The sequence below is a fragment of the Amblyomma mixtum genome, chromosome 4 (genome assembly GCF_055824585.1).
Source record: "Amblyomma mixtum isolate Tamu chromosome 4, ASM5582458v1, whole genome shotgun sequence".
Classification (NCBI taxonomy): Eukaryota; Metazoa; Arthropoda; class Arachnida; order Ixodida; family Ixodidae; genus Amblyomma; species Amblyomma mixtum.
Genome location: NC_143015.1, coordinates 117,161,596 through 117,185,881, shown reverse-complemented (window position 1 = coordinate 117,185,881; position 24,286 = coordinate 117,161,596). Strand labels below are relative to the sequence as shown.

Sequence of the window (24,286 nt, the reverse complement as noted above, 5' to 3'; positions counted from 1 at the left end):
AGCAGTGCACGATGTCTGTGCCGAGTAACACTGTGCCTTTTATACACAAAATCCGGGGCCAACTACACGTGGAAGTCTACGAGGACGACGTCATTGAAAGCATCGTGTACAGAGCAGAGGATGATCAATGCCTACGCACAGTCATTCAACTGCAAGTGCAAGGCGCACAGTGCGATGGGTGACACAAGCGTTGATCGTAGCCGTCTCAATTAAAAACGACTCACTGAAGGGTTCTTTTTATGGCCTCTTTTTTCCGTACATTTTATGACGCTTCTTACCAACATACGCCTTCACTGTGCGACAAATGCGGTAGAAGGTCTGTTATTTTATGGTTCTTCGTATGCCAGCTGAAAGGCAGTGGCAGTTGAGTGGAGCAGTACAGTTGCCTGCGCAGAAGCATGCCGGTGCGAGTGACTGTGGTTTACCGTTTCTTCTGCATGTCCGTAAACAACGGATGAATTTTGCGAGCGGGTCCCCAGCTTAGCCACTTAACCGCGCTCATTTTTTACCTGTCGCAAACGCATTTCTCTTTGCCATCAAAAAGGTTTTGCAACAGTATGCCCAGGCCTTGGCAGTGTAAAGAGAGCGAAACGAGACAAACCAGCTCCAAATTATGGGCGTATTTAAACAAGACAGTAGCGCCAGATGGAATAGAAACGGCGAGGCTGGCTCCGCACTCCATTTTTGCGATAATTAACGAGCGACCGAACACACAAGCGTTTATCAGCGAAGACATGTAAAGTGGTGTACTCTTAGTTCTTTATGGAACGTCAGTGTCAGGCAGCTTCATATTTTCAAAATACGGATCCGCATCCAGCTTTCATGAGAGAGTGTGCACATCACCACTGGAAAGAACTGGCGATGTCAAGCGAGATCCGGGATGTTCCCTGGTGGCGGTTCCCAGAAGCTTCGAATAGCCTGGCATAGTAGATTTTCACCCGCTTTTACGTATGATCCATGGCCTATCTTTCCTGAGGCGACCTTAGCTAGGTGTCTTGAAGAAGGCTGGTGCGCAAAGCGAGGCTTTGACATAAACGTTGTTGTGTTTTATTTATTTATTTATTGAAGTACCCAAAAAACCAGCAGGGCATCACATGGGGGGGGGGGGGGGGGGGGCATGAAAGCAAGACACTATCAAAACTACAAAAAGATGAGAGATTGTGTTATCAGAATAAGCCAGAGCAACACACAAGATCGCAATTAAGATGGAATAAAGTTAGGGTAAATAGGCAAACAAACAAAAGTCCAATAAGGTAACAGAACTGTGATAAAAAGAAAGAAAGAGGAAACAACTGTGTCAGAAAATTTTTTATTAGTCTTAAATATACTAGACGCTGAAATTGAACCGATCATGAATGCACAGAACTAAGAAAGGTAACTCAAAACTAAACAAAAGGGAAAATGTTGCGGAGTGACCGAGACAAAGACCAAAGATGGCACCAAAAAAGCATGAGAAAGAAAATCTATACATTACATACAAAACAGCACAATCACATTATGAAGCACCTAAAAAAGCTGGCAGTGCTGCTTGGAATGGTGATAAATCGGTTAGCACGGCGATATTAGGCGGCAACTCATTCCATTCGCTTCCTGATAAATTTAGCGGTGAATTTTGGTATTTATTTGTACGTGCACAAAATTGGGCAGATTTTTATTGCATTGTCTATGCGAGATAAAATGTGAGGAGCGCGAAGAAGATGGCGGCAGGTGAATTCCGAGTTACTATAAGGTATGAAAAAATTATAATCTGGAAAATTTCCTCCGGGTCGCAAGAGATGAGAGGTTCAAATTTTCTATAAGTAATGATATGCTTTGAAATCATGAGTACGATGATGAAATGAACCTTGCTGCTACGTTCTGAACAGATTTGAGAATACTGGAAACGACGTCCTGATGAGTATGCCATATTATAGAAGCATAATCTAAGGATGGTCTGATCAATGAAGTGTAAGCTTGATATCTTGTGATAGAATTTCCAAGGTGTAAACAGCGTCTTAGCATGCCAAGTTTCTTGACTGCTTTACTGATAATGTGTTCTATGTTAGTATTCCATGAAAGCGAGTGTTTATCCCTATGTTACAAAACATACGCATAAACATGCCCAGAACAGGCGTTTAAAGGGGACTGACCCAGGCTAGAATTGTAGTTGGTAAACCACGCGTTTTAATGTCCCGAAACGATACGCCCAAGCGGAGGCCTTGGGATTACCTTAGGCATGCTGGGGTTCTTAAACATGCGGTGATATGGTCGCCAAGGACGGGATCGAGTCCGTGATCTTAGAACCGGCATCCGAACTCCAAAGCCGATTACCCTTCGTGACGGGTCACAAATGTTGTAACCATACCAAGGTTTTATTAATAGGTCTTCCCGGTACCAGCCGCGATCATATTTACCTGTTTGGTGCACGTTTCTCCCCCCCCCCCCCCCCCCCCCCCAAAAAAAATGGCTTGAGCCATCTGGAAACGTAGACAAAACCTTGCTATTACATTCTGTGCCTAATTCAGACTACTTTACGAGGCTATTTGTAAATGACCTCGATTGCGCAGGGCCAAAGAAAGGACTTTTAAAACGGCTGCAATTCATACAATGTAATTAACTCGATAGATGGCCGTACGATGTTTTGCGACGAACCTGCCAACGAATGACGTAACTCCAGACGAGGCAGAGAGCGATACATTAGCAGACGCTTTGACGTACCTCGTCAATAAAAAGAATGGCCTTTTTTCAGCATATCTTAAGCAAATTTACTAGAATGAGTGGCCGGATATAAATAATTGGGATATGCATATTGCATATGAACTGCCTTGGGATCAGCGCATAATTGTTATCACAAATAATGCAATGGCCACGTTACATGACCTGCATGCTGGATTCATCATAGGTTAGTAAAATGTACATCTGTAACCAGCGCGGCCCGACATCCGTGAGCGCTTCGATCCAAGACTCATGCCTCTCCAGTCACATAAAACACAGGCAATTTCTCGTTCTGTGTTTTATGTGAAGTATAAAAAGGTGAGGTAAAGGAATAGCCGAGTAATAACTATTTCGCATCCACCCAGGCGCAGCCATCTTTGTAGCCGTATAGCTACGCTTGGTTGGGTGTAACTATTAATGATGACTGATGACTAATTAGGCATTAGTCGCAATCATTACAAAATAATCCTACCTCGAGGGATTCCTCTAAACACTTTAGACCGGGTCATTTCAAGATCAGCACAAGCAATTGTGTTATTTTCAATCTTGGTCTGAAACAAAGTGCAATCAGGGTAAACCATCGGAATGTCCCATTTCAAAGAGGAGAAGTCGCGACGAGTCACACCGATGTGCCTGACTCCTTCTTCTGTTGGTTTCGACCCACTGCTCTGGTTCACTCGGAATTATGTCTGACCAACTCGCCCACCGGTTCATGTTGTAAAGTAATGCCCTCTCTCTCTTCTGCCCTTTCACGCTAGAAATAATGTGCTTAACTGCTCTTATTTCTTTCAATATATTGTATACCTCAGGTCCAAAAGACATTTCAAAAGGGGGTGGATAAAAGCAAACCAATATAAAAATTGAACAAGGGCAGTGGACAGGTATACTACCTTGAGAAACAATTCCTAGTTATGTGATGTTAGGTATGGCGTTCTTGAATAGTTGTTATCTTTGATGGTGCCCGCTGAGGCAGGAATGTAATTACACTAGTCAGGTGTCTAGGGTGAAGAGAGCGAAAAAAAGCGTTTGACCTGCAGAATGAATTGCCCGCCTTACGGGTATGACCTATAGCCTGGGTGATAAGCACGGAGGTGGTGCGATAAGTCCACTGGAACACTGCGGGGGATTCATTTATGAAAAGGTATGCAGGCTAAACATTTTGCGATGAGACGAGAAAAATGTTGCGCTAAAGCTAAGTTTCATGGCTCATTCGAAAATAATGAAGCAAGTAGAATGATTATAGAACTCTTTTATGACTTTGCTAAGTTAATATCTTCTGAATGAACCCTTAGATAGAGAATAACACACGTAGAAATGAAAATAGAAGTGTACGCGTCCGAGCTCGAAAGACAGCAGTGGAGCCGGGTATGCGACAGCATGAACGGACATCTGGGTAAGAAAAACACGTGGCTCTACCTACGACGCTTAGTCGACCCCACACAGACCAAAACGGCTCAACGCAGTAGGCTCGCTCAAATTGTGCGCCAACATGAACGCAGCACAGAAGATTTAATCAAAGAACTCAAGGATAGATATCTAAACACCACGGAATCCACCGACTCACTTCTCTCGGACCAGGGCGAGCCGGACCCAGAATTAGACCAGGAATTAAGCACTGCAGAAGTGTGGCAGGCTATGCGCCAATTTAAGAAAAGATCAGCCGTGGGACCCGACGGAGTCACATGATGATGAGGAGTCTAAACCTTACGTCAGTGGCGGCCATAACTGACCTAATCAACAAGCACTGGCAAGAGGGTGAACTCCCCCAGGAATGGAAACATGCCAGAATCAACTTTATACCTAAACCAGGCAAGCAGCTAAATGTTGAAAGCCTGAGGCCCATCTCCCTCACATCTTGTTTAGGGAAACTGGTAGAACACCTAGTTCTGAGCAGACTCCAAGGATACGCAGAGGGTAAGAACCTCCCAACCACCTCCATGCTTTGGCTTGAGAGCCAATTTGTCCAAGCAGAACGTGATGCTCCAGCTTAGCGATGAAGTTATCCCCAAAAGCAAGACCACGAGGTCCATCCTCAGATTAGACTTTACAAGGCCTTTGACAACATGTCACACGAGGCCATCCTCACTAATATGTTGAGTCTAAATCCAGGATCCAGAACCTTCAACTACATAAGATCGTTTCTGGACAAGAGGACGGCAGAAATATCGCTCGGCGGGACAATCTCGGATCCCATTCACATGGGGTGTCGGGAGACCCCGCAAGACTCGGTTCTCTCGCCGTTCCTATATAACCTGGCACTCGTAGAATTATCGAAACAACTCGTGGCCATCCCAAATCTCGGAGATACGAAGGGCGTTCAAAAAAGATTTCCCCTGACTCACTTCTATTTATTGCAGGGTGATGAAACTGCGCACGTGTAATGGTTTAGTCACTATAGGTCACCTGCCAGTGTGCAACTCTGAACTAATAACGGTCGTTCTTTTATAGGTGCTGAAGTGGTGTGATGTGTGATAATGAATGCAGTGGAATACAGAGCAGTCATCAAGTTCCTGTACTTGAAAGGATGCACTTCAAGGGAGACGTTAGATGAGACAAAGGTGGTTTATAGGGAAGATTCCCCATCATATGATGTAGTGAAGAACTGGCCTCGTCAACTCGAATGAGGTCGGACTTCGGTGAAAACGGTTCCGATTGCAGGGCGACCTCACTCCGCCATCGATGAACACACCGTCCAGCAAGTGGAGGCCACCGTTTGGGAAAATCGCCGCGTGACCGTTCAAGACCTAGCCCAGCATTTCAAGATTAGTGTGGGCTCCATCGGAAAAATCATTCAGGCCATCTACATACGCATAAGGTATCCGCTCGCTGGGTTCCGCGGCTGCTCACTCCTTTCCAAAAGCAGGAACGAGTCGAATGCTCCCAGGCTCTTTTGACCATATGCCATGGAAACCAGGAGGACTTTTTCAACAGACTGATTACGCAGGATGAAATCTGGGTCCATCACTATGATCCTGAGTCCAAGGTCCAGTCGATGCAATGGAAGCACTTGGACTCACCGCCTCCAAAGAAGGCAACGCGCCTAGCCCTCAGCGGGCAAGGTCATGCTCACAGTCTTTTTGGGACCAGCACGGAGTACTCTTGATCGATTTCCTAGCAAATAGTGCCACGATTACTGGGGCATACTATGCTCCCCTGCTGCGGAAATTGCGGGAGGCCATCGAAAGCAAGAGACGTGGCATGCTCACCAAAGGTGTCGGCCTTCTGCAAGGCAATGCCCCTGTTCAAAACTCACATGTTGCTCAGATGGAAGCACGATGCTGCGGCTTTGAAATTCTACCGCATCCCCCTTATTCACCAGACCTCGCACCACCGGACTTCCACCTCTTTCCAACGATGAAGTCATATTTGAAGGGCAAGCATTTTCCAGATGATGAGACTCTGATTTCTGAAGTCACAACATGGCTTTTGGAACAACCTATCGACTACAAGCGAGGTGTTTACAGCTGCATAAAAAGATGGGAGAAATCTGTGTCCCTGCGTGGCACCTATGTAGAGGAGGAATAATAAATCTGCAAAGTTTTGCTGCTCTCCGTCCACAGGAAGTGGGTCAGGGCAAATCTTTATTGAACGCCCCTTCTATGCCGATGATGTAGCCGTCTGGATAACAAAACGAAATGATGGAATGATGGAGAGACAGAAGAAACATAACAAAGAGCAGTCGATACCATAGAAGCCTACGTCAAAACGGTAGGACTAAAATGTTCTCATTTCATATCGGAGCTTCTAATTAAACGCGACACTCCGAGGGGACAGAAATCCAACCTCCCGCCAGCCAACATAAATGTACAAGCGCAAGATAAAGTCGTTATACAAGTCAATTCCATGCGGATCCTTGGACTGATCATCCAAGAGAATTTCAAAAACACCGAAACCATCGAAAAGCTACATCATACATATATCAGACCATTAGACTGATCCATTAGACATCAGACAATTAGACTGATCCGGCGCATAGAAAACAGGAAAAGATGCGTTAAAGACAATGGTCTATGCCGATTGGTGCAAGCCTTTGTCATCAGTAGGATGACCTACGCCCTCCCCTATCTCCAATTACACAACGCCGAAAAACTAAAAATTCAAGGACTCATCAGGCAGGCCTACACGGCAGCCCTAGGCCTACCCATCAACACCTCCACTGACAAGCTACTGCTACTCGGCCTGCACAGCACGCTAGATGAGTTCACTGGGGCTCACAGGAGAATGCAAGAGCTCAGACTCGCTCGAACCAGGGCGGGTTGAATGATCCTAAAAATGCTCGCAATAAACGCGGAATCGCTCAACGCAAACACTCGCCAAATCCCGTCCATCGTCAAAAAGGCAATCATGGTAAAACCATTACCAAAAAACATGCACCCCGTCCACCACGAAAGAAGACACAAGGCCAGAGCACAAGCATTAGTCAAGAAACTCGAGGTCCGACCGGACGTAATCTACGTAGACGCGGCCGCTTACACAACACCCGAGAAAGAGTACGTGATGACCGCGGTGACCGAGGAAGGCAAATTCGAAGCAAACGCTACTCTACTAACAAATTCTTCTACTAACAAACTCTTGACTGAGAAAGCTGTACAGCTTTCCTTTGTAGCCGTATGGCTGCGCTTGGGTGGACGTCAATGGGTAATTACTCCCTTATTATAAACTCTTCATAAGTAGCCGAAAAAACAGCACTTGCCTTGGCGCTGACAAACTCGCGGGCAGAAGTGACTTTCAGCAATTCAAAAGCAGCCATTGGAAATATTGCGAAGGGCAGAATGTCTCCCATCTCCTTGGGAACTCACGAATTGCCCAATAGACAGGAAAGACCTGGAATTGGTCTGGGTACCGGCTCACCCGTCAAACCCGGAGAATAAGGCAGCCCACGTAAAGCTGGAGGATCTATCGGCCGAGCTGTGGATACTCGGACGACGGAATCACAAGAGATGGCCTTAATACCTATCGTGAGTTCATGCAGCATTGCAGACAAAAAAGGCTAATCTTCCCACCTCCGCATAAAAACCTTAAACCCGAATGTAGCAAAATGCGGCGGGAAAGCGACTGTAGACCACATCTCCTGGGACTCTCCAACAGATCCCCCACGAAAAAAAATGGCAGTGCTTTAGCTCTGGTTAAACCTGGCATAGTAGCGAGAGTCTAGGTTGTTTCAGAGACGCAGAACTCGATTCATCGTCATCTGTCGTCGTGGATGCGTTGTCGCCGGCTTAGCGCGCTCTTCCTCGGTCTCCTCGGCTCGCCGCCTCCTCTTGCCTTCGTTCCTACGTCGAGCTCTAGCTTCCTCCGAGCTGTCCATTTCTGCCACAGGCTCGGTATCGTTGTGATATACATACCCATCGCATCTCTGTCGACACTCCGCGCATGCGAACTACTGACGAGGCGGGCGGCTAGAATATCGATGGAGGCTAAATTCTAGAGGCTCTTGTACTGTGCTATGTGAGTGCAGGTTGAAGACCCCAGGTGGTCGAAATTTTCGGAGCCCTTCTCAACGGCGTCCCTCATAGCCTGAGTCGCTTTTGGACATTAAACCCTCATAAACCATAAATCATTTCTTTGATCCCACTGTTTATCCCTTCCTCTGTGGCGCGGTTCGGGTGTCCAGAGAGATATGTGAGACAGTTACTGCGTATTCTCTTGCCTCAAAAACAATTTTCAATTTTGCGAAGTTGTCGTAGTAGTAAAAACATTTATTGTTGCAAAAGGAAGAGTTAGGGAGTAGGGGGTTGGGGATAGATAGATGTGAAGCTTCAGTGGTTGGTCTTCCCTATTCCAGGATCCCGGTGGCCTCCGCCGCTGCCTTGGCCCTCGTCACCAGCATAAGCTGTGTGCTCGGGTAGGAGTCAGCCAGGAGGGCCTCCCACTGCTCTAGACTAGGGCTATTTATCTTTGGTAATAAAGGGCTTTTTTCACAGCCCCAGGTGGCGTGGTACGTTGTGGCGTAGCCCCCACACCACACGCACTCTTTCGCGTATCTGTTCGGCCACATTTTATGATACATCGCTCTGCTTGGGTAGGTGTCTGTTTGTAGTCGTCTGAGCGTGGTGGCCCGCTCTCTGTTGAGGATATCTGCAGGAGCCGAGTACTCCTTGCGCGCTCCCAGCAACGCCTTCATTGCCTCCCCGTAAGATTCTGGCGTGCTGAAGGGTTCGACCGGCAAACCCGCCCTCCGGTTCGTGAACCCTCGGACAACGGTGTCTGCCATGAGATTTCCCTCAACCCCAGTGTCAGGGACCCAAATGATGGAGTGTTGAATGTTTGTGTTGTTTGATTCATGTCTGTGTTGTTTTTGTTTGAAGAGGATCCTTGCGAAGGAACTCCATTGCCTCTTCGGCGCGATGCCTTGCCTGTGGTGCCATGGTTCAGCGCGCAGTCACGCTGACCTCGCGAAATGGCTGGCGTAGTGCAACTCTCGCTGCAATATCGCTTCAGAGGCTTGCGCACCCGGGCCCGTATGGGACTTTGCTGCTGAGCTCCGACCCAGAAACACAAGTACAGGTCGTGGCAAGAGCCCAAGAGTTCGCCGCCAGACTCCACTGACGGCCACCTAGCAAGAACTACTCCACTTGTTACTCAAGCCGATAATAAAAGCTTCCCAATCCAGAATGGGATGAACAAATTTACGCGGCACGGTGTAACCTTGTGATGGCACCTTTATGTGAAGTGCAATTAAAGAAACAAAAGAAAATTTCCGACGATTACGTTACTTCCTAATGCGAAATTTTAGCGCATCTCATCATCTGTTCCAGCTTTTCGGTAGTTTGAGGAGAAGAATTAGACAAAGACATTTATGTACAATTACAGACAACTTATTTTTTCACACATTCTCCGTCTTCAAGCAACACTCAACTAAAAGTTCTCAATTGTCATGAAGGAGCCTTTGTGGTCGGAGAAACAGATGGATATATTGTGACGAAGACGAAGCTGGCAGTGGCGCGGGACGGAGCGCCCGCGCTAGGCCAGCGGGCGCTCCACGTGACGTGACGTGGGGGTTTAAAACAGATTGTTTCGGCTCTAGACTATTTGATTGGATTTGCGACAACAACATAGTCTGCAACAATTCAGGAATGCCTACATTTGTACGTGGTCTATGCCGCTCTGTTTTAGACTTAACTTTTTCCTCCCCAGGAGTCTCTGTCTCGTCTTGGGCGCCTGTTGACTGCGCGACAAACAGTGACCATCTATCGATTAGTTTCAGGGTTGCGTGTAACTTAACTCTTCCCGAACGACAACAGCGCACCTTCATAAATTACGTTCGCTTTAAAGACACTCTCAAATCAGCTCTCACAATCGATTCGGACCGAAACACCACTACGAGTTCCGAATGTAAAGCTACACATATATGCACAGTGTTGGAACGCGCAAGGCAAAAGTCTGAATTCATTGTCACAGGATCTAAGGATGCCACCACCAATAATTGGTGGAATGCAGAGTGCACGCGTGCCTATAGACGGCGGAAAGCAGCCTGGAAGAAACTCCTCCTAAATCAATGCCCCAAAAATTGGTTGGATTATAAGTATGTCGCAGGAACATTTAAGCGCACTATCTCCCGCGCGAAGGAGGAGTATATTACAAGTCATTATGATTTTCTTTCTCAGTCAGGAAATAAACGGGCCTTGTTTAATTTTATGAGGAGAAGGAAAGTGATTCCTCCGGCTGTCAATATTGAATCCCTCGTTCAATCCCCTGCTGACATCGCTAAGGCCTTAGAGGGAATTGCGGGTGGCCTAGAACGTCGATTCACATCTGCACTTCATTATCCACCTACATTCTCATGCATCTCAAGTGATTTCATTGAGGTCACTATGCCTGAGCTTTCGCAAATTGTTTTGCGCCTATCTCCAGCGGCTCCTGGCCCCGATAAGGTCACTACATCTATGATTAAAATTTTGTTTACCGAATCTCCTGAAGATCTGTTGGCTCTGGTTAACCATTCCCTTAAAGGTCCATGGATTCCCCATGAGTGGCGTCTTGCGGAAATAGTTCCAATACTTAAAAAACAAGGGGAGGGTTTCACTTCTGACAACATACGCCCGATTTCATTAACATCGAATTTAGTGAAATTGGTGGAACGGGTCCTGCTTCGTCGTATCATGTATTTCATTTCTGCAAATGATATCTTGAATCCTTGTCAAATTGGTTTCAGGCCGGGCTGTTCGATTTGGTGTGCTCATACTGACCTTGAGAGCCGTATTAAATTAGCTCGCAGCACTAAACAGTTTGCCGCGCTTGTCACTCTGGATATCAGTAAAGCCTACGACAGCGTCAAGTACTCGATGCTGTTACACAGATTACAGGTCCTTAATTTCCCAATCTATTTCGTAGCCTGGATCTTTGCTTTCCTGGAAAACAGAGAATTTTATTGCTGCCGAAATGGTGTTTCTTCAAAGAAATTTCGACAGACAAGAGGTGTTCCGCAAGGCTCAGTTCTTTCCCCTGTTTTTTTTAACATCTTTCTAAGCTCCATTCCATGCATCCATAATGTGTCAACTTACGTGTACGCTGACGACATCGCATTTTTTGCTTCTGCAAAAGATATTCACTCTCTGTATCAGATCTTGCAGGATTACCTCAATATTCTTGACAACTGGTTAGGAAGTATTCATCTGTCCCTCAATGTGAACAAATGCGCCTTGTTGGTCTTCCCGGTTTCTCATCCTGTACATATCTGCGTTTCTTATAGAAATCATATAGTTCCTCAGGTTCAAACAGTGAAGTATCTTGGAGTGATCTATGACTCTACTCTTTCCTGGCGGCCTCACATTGAGCAAGTTTCTTTAAAAGGAGCTCGGGCTATTGGCATCCTGCGTCGGCTTTGCAGCACTAGGTCAGGGATGAGAAGGCACACACTTCTGCTGATCTATAAAATGTATGTCCGCCCAATTTTGGAGTTCGGATGTGTTTTATTCTCAGGAGCTCCTGCCTATAAACTTCGACCGCTTGTGCTCTTGGAGCGTGAGGCGTTGCGCCTCTGCTTGGGACTTCCAAAGTATGTAGCTAATGTTGTCCTGCACCTTGAGGCGCGAATTCCATCTTTATTAGCCAGATTTCGCCTTTTAACAGTCCAAACCTTTTTAAATTTGTACGACTCTCCTCTCCACACATCCAATGTAATATTTCTTAGTCAGCCCGCAGTCTTTTTAAATGCCACCTGGTCTCGTTTGCATACTCCGCAGATATGTTTCGTGCAGTCTCTCCTCGATCCCTTAAACATTAAGCTCACAGATATCCATCCACTGCATAACATCTCACCTTCAGTCGAGATTGCATTTGATAACATTTTCCCATCGAATGCCAAGCTCCAGCCCTTTCCTCTCCTTCTCGGTTTGTTACAGGACCACCTAAGATCCTTTCCTTTTCATATTCTCATTGCTACCGATGCCTCGCAGGATCGTGAAAAGGCAGGTGTGGGCATTTTTTCACCTGCATTGGGATGGTCCTTTTCTCTCCGTCTCCCTGACTTCACTCCAATTTATCTGGCCGAATTATTAGCTGTCATTCTAGCCTTACGTAAATTAGATCCTGCCGTTTCCAAAGTCATGGTTATGACGGACTCTCTATCTATTTGCTTTTCATTATCATCACCCTCTGAGTCTCGGGCATTACGCCTCTTTAAGCAGCTGATCCCGCTTCATCTAAATTCGGTGAGGTTGCTTTGGGTTCCGGGTCACGTGGGCATTCAGTTAAATGAGGTTGCTGATTCATTAGCAAGGGCCTCTCTCTGTGGCCCAATAATTGCTGTCCTGCCAACCTGCGCATATACAGCTGCGGTGAGGTTTCGCAGTTACACAATACTTCAGGAATTTTCAGCCTCAGCGCTTACTTCATCCCCCGAATACAAGCATCTTCTGCACCCTTGGAGCAGCAAAGACTGGAGTTCGCGCAGACTGGAGGTCTCTTTCACGCGTTTGCGATGCCGAGTTCCTCTGCTTAATTTCTACCTTCACAGATCTGGTCTGGCGGTTTCTCCACTGTGTCCATTTTGTGCCGAGCCTGAGACAGTGGATCACTTCCTGCTGTTCTGCCGCCGATTCTCTTCTTTGAGGAGGCGCCTATTAGAAAATCCGTTTCACCAGCTGGGTCTGCCTGTGTCCTCTGAGGTTGTTCTTTCCTTTGGCGCTACTTCGCTTGGACGAAGCAACAGGAGTGCGCGCTGTGCAGTTCAAAAATTTCTTTTAGAAACACAGCGACTCCCATGCTAATATTATTTTTTTTCTTTTTCTATTTGTTTTCATTTTTCTGATTCTCAAACTTTTAATTTATTATTATTATTATTATTATTTTTTCTGTCTCTCTTTCAGTCAATACAAAATTGAATCATTCCATATGTTGCATTCAAATTTGCACATAATGCCGTCCTCCCATCTTCGATCTCCCTGCTAACAGGTCCCCTTTCGTTGCGTCGTCCAATCTGTCAGCCTATACCCTATTAATACTCCTTTACCTCTAAAACTCTTAATCATTCAAACAGTTCACCGCCTGTGTCTTGGCCACTCCCCCGTAGTGGGTATGTGCCATTCTACTTGAGGCCAACCAACCAACCAGCGGCCATTGAATCATCTCATAGCCATGGTTCACCACGTCTCATTCTTCGGCTGGTCGCCGCGTAACATTTGGTGTGAGGTGCTGGGGTCCCTTCATCGCCATCCTGGTCACGGAGCTTCGGTGTCCTGGGCCTGCCGTGGACGTCGGCCGTGAGTACCTGGTCAGCGCCGCACGGCCGTGCCCCAGCCCGCCCGACCTGAACCGACCTCGCCGCTCACCCCAGCCCCGTCCCCCGCCCGGACCACACGACACGACGACCCATGACCCGACGGACCCAAGACCCCACCGACCCAAGACCCCACCGACCCAAGACCCCACCGACCCAAGACCCAAACATGAAGACACCGCCCCCCTGCCCCCGCCGTTCGGTCTGTCCAGAGACCTCGGCCGTCAGCTCCTGGCACCCTACGGCGCGGATGCTTCGTGGACCGGGACTCATGCTCTCATCTTTCTCATCTGTGGCGGCCAGCACTGCACCATCTTCTACATATTGTTCGATCCTTCTCTCAAGACCATCGCCATTTCGCCGTCTGTTCGTCACAGATCGGGACGTTCGCTCGGAGGCCCCGGGTAGTGTGACGAAGAAGCAGCTGGCAGTGGCGCGGGACGGAGCGCCCGCGCTAGGCCAGCTGCCATTAAATCATCTCATAGCCATGGTTCACCACGTCTCATTCTTCGGCTGGTCGCCGCGAAACAATATGCTCGACTTGCTGCACCAATGCCTTTTCAAAGTCGAGGTCTGTGCAAGTATTTCGCGAGGTTGTCACAGCCGTGGGAGGCTTTACGAGCGAGAGGGACGGTATGTTCGCCGCATAATTGGCAAGAAATTCCAGTTTTAGAGCGCAGCTCTTTCGCGCCCGTTTCTGCGTTTCGCGGCGTCGCCGTCGCCATTGTCCGTTGTAACCAGCAGTGGACACCTTAGTCGTGCTTTCGTTTCGTTTCGTCTATGGGGTTTAACGTCCCAAAGCGACTAAGGCTACAAAACCAATGCAGCGGGAGCTAGGAAAGCAGAAGGCAAAATGAGTAAATTGGTTTTTGAGGAAAGGAAATGGCGCACTATCTCCACATCTCGGTGGACACCTGAATAGGAGGGAAGGCGCATAGCTGCCCTCTTGAAACAGTGGACATATCAATCGTGCTTTAAGCTACATTGCGGTAGTGACAGATGTGCGCTGCGTGAGTTGGCATTGACAACGTTGTACCAGAAACGCGGCGCTGAGGCCGTCGGCGTTCATTTCGTTCGTTGGCGTCGAGAACGTTTTACACTCCGATCATTTTAAGGAAAGGAAGTGCGCATAACTGGCTCCCTGGGACAGTCCACGCCTGAATCGCGCTTATAGGTAGTACGTAGGGAGACCATAGATGTGGGCTAGCCGTATGCGTTAGCGCTGACAACGCGGAGCGAACTCTCGCGATCAACCATTAACTGCCACCTGGCAGGGTGGCAAGGTTGGTGTGGACTTTAATGCAGATATAAAGACAAACAAATAGAAATTCCTTACCACTCACAGGCGAGAACATCCTGTTCCTCTCGCTCGTAACGCCTCCCACGTCTGGATGGATGGATGGAAACAACTTTATTACGCGAAAAAAATCTTCCAGGGTGATCTCCTACTGGTCCAGGAGTCCACGAGCTTGTGCTTCACGTAAAGCCCGATCCACCAGCCATTTCTGACCGGTGAGCTGAGCGGTCCGTAAAGCAGCCTCCCAGGAAGAATGAGTGGGATTGGGGAGGGGGGTACTGCCTTTGGGGAAGGACATTCTCAAAGGTAGTGAAAAAGTGTGGATCTGGGCACGCCACAGGTGTTACAATGAGGAGGAAAGGTGGGGTGAAAGCATGAGAGACAGTGGGGGAAAATAAAGCTGCCTGTCTGTAATTGTCGCCATGTGGCGCTGGATGAGGGCGACAAGGTACTGTGGGGTGGTGGCAGTGTCATGCGGCTGAGTTTGTAGAATGTTGTGGTTTGATGATATGTAGAGAGGACCAATGGGACCTCTTGTGCAGGGTTGGGTGCCTGATCATCCGGTGTCCGGTAGGAGTGTTCTCGGGCCAGCGCATGAACGCGCTCATTACCGGGGATCGAGGCATGCCCAGGGACCCACGACAGAGTAACCGTTCGGTCGAGAGAGGTGACTGTGGCAAGAATACGATGTGTTGCCAGCGTCGCCACGCCCTTTAGGTAGTGGCGGTACGCGGCCTAGGAATCTGTGCAAATTTTGGTTACGTTTTTGTCAATGGTGTAGTGGGCCAGAGCAAGTGCGATGGCGGCTCCTTCCGCTTCTGCAGGCGAATTAGTCCGGATAGTGGCGGCGGCCCCCACTCTGCCGTCTTCATAGGCTGCGGCTGTCGTGAAGTATCCTGGTTTCGAATTTTCTGCCGCGTCGACATAAAGGATATCGGAGCGGTCGCTATATGTTTTCGTGTCATAGCTCGCCTGCCGCCTACCCTGATTGAGACTAGCGCTCATATTCCGCAGCAGGGGCTTCTGAGATATGTGATCCTGAGAGCGCAGAGAAATCATGTAAGGTGTAGGACCTGCTGGGGTAGGAATGGGTGGATTGAGACGTAGCTGTCGCAGTAGGTGTTGTCCTGTTTCTGTGCGACTCAGGCGAACTAATTGGTTGGTGCTTTGAGCCTCTATTAATTCGATCACTGTATTGTGGGTACCAGCGGCCAGGAGACGTTTCGTGCTAACCGTCCGTGGAAGACGTAGGGCAAAGATGACAGCCGTGCGTATTAAGATGTCTGCCATTGACAACCTCGGGAAATACTTGTATAGACCTCTTCTTTGAGAACCAGGCATAAATGCAGCAAATCGAGCATACATTTATATATTTCTCCGGCCATAAAGCTTCCTTCAGGACAATCAAAAACTGTTAACAGAGTGTATCTCGAGGTAGGAATATGTGTAAAAAATAACAATTTGTCTGTAATTCTACACACATGCCTTGCTCGAATTTTTTGCCTCAATCTATCGAAAAGCTGAAACCGCTGATGTGCTGCGCTCAAATTTCGCATTAGGAAGTAAGTTAAAGCCCGACAGACATGGAGCAATTATCTCGCGAAAAAATTGGCAGTGGCTTAGTTCTGGTTAAGCCTGGATATACAAGCGAAAAGCTGCAGTTATGCTTTGTTTCACGTTATGGCTGTCGCAGTTCGCGCACAATGCACTGGGAGCACCGCGGTAGCGGTGTAGATTTTGAGCCAACTCCCTCGCTACCACTTCTGGGTCTTCTTTTCTTCCTTCCATGGCGAATGTCAGCGCCTCTTCTACGGCCGCCGCCTCCGCTCACGTGTGCGTTTTCGCAACGCCTTGCGAAAGAGCCTTCTCTTGGGACGGAGACCGCCGTCCCAACCGTCTCAAGCGGTTAACCGATGGCGAGGAGAAGTAACGACGGAGTGCGCGCCGCGGCGCGCTGCCTCTTATGTCCGCCGCCGCCGCTCGGGCGTTATCGCAACTCCTTGCGAAAACACGATAAGAACGCGATAAGAACCGCTAGCAGCGGCGAAGGGTAAACCGGTGGCGAGGAGGAGAACGGAGGGGGTGGCGAGGAGGAGGAAGGGCGCGCCGCGGCGGCGCCAAGGGGTGGCTCAAGCGAAGCGTGTTGTTGACGAGCCTAGTGAAGCTTTTCGCTTCAAAACCTGCGAACGGCCGCCCGGCGGCGGCCGTTCGCCGCCGACCAACCCGTGCTACGTTCGCCTGGCGGTCAGCCGCTCACCGGAAGCGGCGAATGGGAGCTGTCTGCGCGGACCAATAGGGGCGATCTGGTCCCGCATCTAGCTTCCACCCACCGCTTTGGATTCTACGAACCAACCACAGTCAACGTGGCGTCCAAATTAGCGCGCACCGAGTGTTTAAGGCGCGTTCACACTTGCCCAACCACCATCGATGGTGGCACTAACCACCATCGACGCATATCTACGGGAGCGTGGCCTGACCTGCTCCCCTTCAAAATCGGAGCTTTTCCTCTACCGGCCCAAGCAACAAGATTCAGTCAGTGCACCCATCTCCCTCACCCTAGGTACCCATCCCATCCTACTAGTACACAAAATCCGCGTGCTAGGCCTGGTTCTCCACTCCCACGGTGCGCACGGAGAAGTCATAAAGACACTTCAAACACACGCTCAACACACCACTCGACTGATTCGCCGCATAGCGAACCGCAGGGCTGGCCTACGCGAGCGAAGCACGAATCGCCTCACCCAGGCTTACATCATAAGCCGCACTATATATTCCCTTCCATACCTGCCCCTCAAACAGAAGGAGAGAGGCCGGGTAAATGCGCTCCTACGTAGTTGCACGAGAACGGCTCAACGGCCTCAAAATCGGTGTACACAACACCTTTGAGGAGCTCAAAGAAGCTACCTTTACGGCAAAACTATCCCGTCTATCCAGCTCACAGGCTGGTCGTACTTCATTGTCCCAGTTGAGCCTGACTCCAATTACAGAGCCTACCAAGGGGGTCCCTCTTTTTGCTACCCTCCGCTCTAACCTCAACGTAACCCCCATCCCCAAAAACGTGCACCCTGAGCGAGACAGGGAACGCAGAGTAGCAAGGGCTCGGGCCCTCCACAAACAGCATAGCGAGGACCATGAGGTGGTCTATGTGGACGCAGCGGAATATACGACAGGCTCCCGTATGGCCCTGGCAGTAGCCGACAATAATGCAAAGCTTCTAACTTCCAGCTCAATCATTAACAATTCGACCACAGAGGCAGAAGAGGCAGCCATCGCGCTTGCTCTCATTTCTACATTCTACATCTGCCACAAAAATTATCTCCGATTCCAAATCTGCAATTTTAACTTATGCCAAGGGCTACATACCAGCACCGCTGCTCGTTTACTACGTTTCTGGCAGCCCCGGCGCCTCATAACCCTCATCTGGACGCCAGCACATGCTGGCCTCCCTGACAACGAGGAGGCTAATTCCCTAGCCCGAGGTCTCACATTCCGGGAAGGAGTCGAGTCACCTCTACAAGCCTCGGAGCACCTGTTCTCCTTCCGTGATATTCTCTCGTATTCCCGAGACAAACGAAAGGAATACGCACCCCCAGCTCCATCCCTCACCATAGCGCAGGCTGCACATTGGCGACAACTACAAATCCGGACTGCTCCATACCCTATACTGCTGCATGCCCGATACCGAGGCCAATTCCCGTCATCATGCAAACTTTGCGGCAAACCAGGAGACTTCTTACACACCCTCCTCACATGCCCCACCTTCCCTCATCCGCTATCACCAACCGCGGCGGAGTCTTACTGGGAGTCTCTTCTGACCAGCTCGTCCGCTCAAGACCAGCGCCGGATCTTTCCAGCGCTCACCGAAGGATTACATTGAGGAGGCATCCAAGTGCCATGTAGGGGGCTTCGCCCTCACGATTTACATCAATGGCAATAAACGTTTCCATCACCACCACCACTTGCCCAACAATCCGGCGAGCGAAGCGGATTCGGCCGCTTTTGACGCCTGCCGGGGCGGAAAGCGGCGCGGCGAGGTCGATCGGTCCGGAACGATTTCCGCCGCGCGGCGACAAACGTGGCGGCGCCCTTCGAAGCCGGACTCCTTCGGACTGAATTCTCGTTGTTGCTGCCATTTCACTGTGTTTACTGGCCGTAAATAGAGCACCAGCCTTTCGCTTCGTCTCGTATTGCCTATAAGAAAACATATAAGTGATAAATTTTCTTTATTCTTTTATTTAGAGTGACAATTCTCCCCCTTCTAGGCTTAAGAGGAGAGTCGGTTTGTTTACAGTAATGGTTGCCGTCCTGAGAACCAGATCGCGCCAATATAGGCTGAGTTTATTTTTGCGTCAGTGCTGGCATACGCTGAACTAAAAGTGGAAATGCGCCTGCGTTACGCAATTCTGATTTAGGCAGAATATCAGCAGCGGCAGCACGCATACTGTCGAACGGAAAAATGGAGAGTCCAATCCTCTTGCTTTGGGCGCCTCCGCACCAAACCCTTCAAGGCAATGAGGGAGCCCACGAGCTCGCCCGAGGACTGACCTTCCGGCCGATCTCACCGACTCCGTCGGAGGATGGACACATTTCAAAAAACGAGCGGTTATACTCTTTCCGCGATATCACACAGTTCTACATGCTTAGTGGAAGAGAATACTTCGCACCGCACAAGAAGCTGAGCAAGGAGGAGGAAGTAGCATGGCGGCAGCTGCAGGTGGGCACTTTTCCGAATTCAGCCGCGCTGAGTAGGTTCATGCCCGGCTTCAATGACGGGAAACGTAGGGCCTGTGGAGAACGAGCTACCTTAGCCCATATGATGTGGGCATGCGCCCAATCCACACCTTTAGTGAATTGCAAGGAGTCATGGGAGGTTTTGCTACGCAGCCAGGACCTCCAAGAACAAAAAGAGACCATCAGATATGCCTTCGAAGCCGCCCGGTCCCAGGGGATCTCGGCCGTCTGACAAGGACGGGATGGCGAGGCCGCCGTCCTGATTATCTGATACAATAAAGTTTTTCTAAGCCTAAGCTTGCGTTTAGCGTACCTAAGTGTTGTGTCCCCTTATTGCTTTTGTGTGTGTGCGCCCCCGCATCCTCCTCCTAACGACCACTCGCATCCTCCTCCTAACGACCACTTGCCCCTCGTCGCACGCTGTCTCCAGATGCCCCCCCATGGTGCGCCCCCGCATCCTCCTCCTGTTTTGGGAAGCCACTCCCTCCCGTGGACGCTTCTCCGCTCCCTCCTTTCTTCGGGCGGCCAGTTCGGCTCCTGCCTCGGTCGACGCTGGTCGCACCCTCATCAGCTTTAAATAAACGAAGTCTTAAAGTACGGTGTGCGTCTTTCGCTGCATTCAACACAGCGACCGGACATGACAGTGGCGACGAGAAAGTGGATTCGACCCGCGCTACGCAACGCTATTGACAAGCCATGGCTACGCGAGGGTTTCCCAATCAGATACCAGAGTTCAACGGCTCATCGTGGTCATCGTGGGTTGGACGCCTTCAGTTCTACTTTGAAGCTAACAACATCACAGACCCAGCCTTGAAGAGGGCCAACCTGCTGACGCTGTGCGGGGAGCAGACCTACGATACTGTCTGCGCCCTTATTCAGCCAAGCACACCAGCGGCAGTGTCTTACGACGACATCGTAAAAGCGCTGCAAAAGCACTACGACCCAAGGCCATCCGAGGTCTACAGCCGGGCTCGCTTCCAACGACGAGATCAACTGGGAGGAGGATGCGAGTGGTCGTTAGGAGGAGGATGCGGGGGCGCACACACACAAAAGCAATAAGGGGACACAACACTAAGCATGCATACGCTTATGGTACGTAGACAGCGTAAATTTTTGTTCTTTTCTCACTGTATCTGTGTACGCCGCAAGCGGCGACGTGGTATAGAAAAGCGAGAAACAGCAGCGGCGCGGCGGTTCCGCCTCGCCAGGGCGTCGACAGATGAGAACAGGTACTTAGTTCGATGGTGCAGCACTGTCGTCCTCGTTCATTCCGGTGCCACGCGCGCCCTCTGCACTTTTCTCCTCGTTTTGTCAAGGTGCAAGCCTAGTTCTGCACGAGTTCTTCGCCGCCTCGCACTCGGTCCGAAGGTAGCGCTGGAAGTAGTGTGGCATGGCGCTCGTTCCACCGAGCGCTGAGCAGACGAAGCTCCACGTTGTTTTGACAGCGAGCGGAAAGAAGTTCGCCTGCTTTATTGACCCGACGGTTCAGCCATGACTGATGAAAATTGAATTGAATTGAATTGAATTGAATCCAAACTTTACTTCACAAATGTGCATACAGTCTTTAGAATGAGCCACAGGCCAAAAGCTAAAGAAAATTGCTTGCAAATGCCTGTGGCTCATCTAAGAGCCATTACAAAATAATAAATAAAATAAACACATACATACAACGGTGGCAGGTCGCATACGAGCACACTATAGAAAGAATTTATAATATTTACGATTGAACTGATTGCTACACAGAGATGTAGTTTGAAACTTGAAAAAAGGATTAAAACTGTACAAATGCATTTAAAAGTTATACACTGCTGGGTTGATGACAAATGGGAAAAGGACACCGATACATACACAAACTACAATATATGAAAAGAAGTTATGGAATATTATTTACAAAGTACACTTCTAAATCATGTGGTCGGAGGTTATACATGCTAAGCTGGTTAGATTCGTAGCTGTTTAGAATATTGGGTATAAGGAAATTATGTGCTTGTTTACCATAATTAGTTCTATCGCGTGGAAGTGTCCGTTTTGCGGTTGATCGGGTTTGAACATACTTTTCTCTGGGCTTTAACATTTAACAAATGGATATGTTTAGGAAGCAATAGGTAAGTAATGCTGCATGACGACGTTAAAGGTGCACTGAAGAGGAATCCTAACTGGTCTTTTTTGCCGCGCAAACTCAATCTACACATTCCGAGCATTCTTAGAAACTTCGATTCATTGCCCTGTGCGGCCGATTTCCCTAATTAAATTGGATTACCCTCCGGCTTTTGCCTTTTTTGTTTGAATTCCCCGCATATTTGGGAGGAGTCGACCAACGTACACTGTTCAGTGCCTTTCAGGCGGTCGCGTGCCGGCTTTGCTCTTTTTTTTTAAGTTTCCGTGAAAAAATAGATCTACCCAGAGACTACATAGCTGCAAATTAGGCCTATGGAAATAAAAATATGCGCGCGCACACTGCTTTCGCTGATCAATACGTATTACTCCGCCGACGGCAAAGCAGCAAGCCGCCACGGTACTGGCTGAAAGGTTCGTCGACTCTTCCCACCGCATGCGGGAAATTCAAAAAAAAAAAAAGGCGGGAGCCGGACGTTTAATCCGATTTAAATTAGGGAAATCGGCCGCACAGGGCAAAAATTCGAAGTTTCTAAGAGCGCTCGGAACGTGTAGATCGAGTTCCAGACGTAAAAGTACGAGTTCAGATTCCTCTTCTGTGCACCTTTAAGCACGTGGCCGGCAGTCAGGGTGTTTATTAGTGGTTGCGGCAACAAGTAGCGTAGGGGGCTGTGTAAACATTTTAAGTGATCGTCTTTGCCTCTGCAGACGGACAGCGTGTGTCGGTGCGGCTTGAGGCCTCCAGAGCAAGCCGTGCCTCCTCTGGCATTATCGGCACCACCGGCTCCCGCCAACGTTGGTGATGCAGGCCTGCATTCTATCCCTGATCCACAAGAGGCATTCGCTTCCCTAGGCGAAGCAGCAGAGCTATAGGGCGCCAGGAAGATAAGATTTTTCATTCCAAAATACTCGGATATGGAAGACTTGAAGGGCAAAACGAGAGCACTCGGGTACGTTGTCTTTGTCTCTCATAGTGTTGTGCGTATGGAAATACCTCGAGCACGCACTAACTATGGTTACCAGATGCTACGTAATATTCTCCCGTCGTTTCTAAACAAACGAGTTCTTTCACAGCCACAATATTGTTTTTTTTTTTTTGTAAATATACCATAGACACAATACTTGCACTTTCTATCTTTTTTTGCATTGCACCGTACATTGTAAACTGCATTAAACACTCTCGTTATCTTGTGATTGTCCTTGCTTATCTCTTGATTTTGTACCCGATCCTCCCATGTCTCATGCGTTGTTTTTGTATCCTGGTTTTGTTGCCAATGCCATGTTTTAGGGGCCGTGAACCCCGTCAAGCCCAGTTAGAGGCTTTTTTCTCGCAGTCCTCTGCATCTGTAAAGCTGACGTTGGAATAAAATGATGATGATATGACATATTTTACGTTACGTAAACACCAGTCACGCTGGTATATATTGTCTTTGAGGTTTATAGTTCCACTAATGTTTCAAGGAATCCCTTGAAGTGTGCTCTTAAACTGAATATTGCATCAAATTTAAGTCCATATAGTTTGCTTCAAATACATGGCAGCTAAAGTGAGAATTCATGCCCTGGTAAGTAATACCTATTCGTAGTACATTGTGCTGCAGTAGAAAAAAAAACCCTTTCCAACAGCTATATGCAAGGCATGACAGGTGCTGTTCCTTATAAAGGAAATTGCATGACACACGATAATGTTGCTGTATGTTCGGTATTCTTTGTTTAGCACAATAAACCTGCTCTGGCAAAAGCTCGCAGTGCTCATAAACTCTGAATTCAAGTGCACAATGAGTACAGTTCAGATCGAGAACAAGTAGAAATCGCTCACTCCGGCTCATAAAAAGACAAAAAAAAAGACAGTGGCTCTTCAGGGCACCAACGGGCAACCTGCGAGAATGAAGACTAAGTTGCTGTTTTCTATGGATCTGTTCTGTGGTGCCGATCAATTGTGTGTCATGCAAAGAGCTGGCTGCAGTCCTTGGGAAGGAGCACAGTGTCAACCCCAGGTTGCTGCTCGAACCCGGAGGAGTTGTTCTGCCCAGCGGAAGCACACAGTAAGTCAAAATTACGCATTTTGTACAAAGCGTTAACTGATGTGGCACCTGTATGTGTATACTTTACAGGACTAGAGCTGCAGAAGCGCATCTGGGCAATCAAAATCTGTCAGTGCCAGTTTAATGTGGTACTGCACCAAAAGAAAGCGGCCCACCAAATCAAACCTCGCACCCCTCTTCGATGCGCTGCAAGGACTGGAGCAAACAAAAGTCCAACAAGAAGAAGCAAGGAAAAAAGATTTAGAAGCAAGGGAGAAGTGGGAGAGAGCGAAGGAGGCCAGACACAATGATCGCATGCGGCGGTTTGGCCGCCTGACATATTTGCTTGAAAAGCAGCAAAACAAAAAAAACTATTTTGTGCACACAGCACGCTGAAATTATTTTGACAGTGCAACCACTGCTTCCGTGTGAAGCACTGCAGTTTTCGTTCACAGGGCCAAGATATGCAACTAACACTGCTCCTTGGCAATGAATTCCCGCAGATTTGGGCTGTAACCTGGTGCACTACTGTCGAAATCCTTTTCACAGTCGTCGTTACCCACATCTTCTTCCTCTTGTGTCAAAGATGTCAAGTCCTGTAGGAAGTCCCGTTCATCATTACACGGGTTGTGCAGCACAAATGCACACACCTATAACTAAGTAGCAGCACTGTAGAACACATTTCGCATCACAAAGGTACAGCCGTCT

The 24,286-nt window shown here is 48.6% G+C and overlaps 1 pseudogene; it reads left to right on the top strand.

The window, feature by feature from the left end:
* Positions 1 to 4,008: 4,008 nt before the first annotated feature.
* Positions 4,009 to 23,974, top strand: LOC149348043 (uncharacterized; annotated as a pseudogene).
* Positions 23,975 to 24,286: the final 312 nt, after the last annotated feature.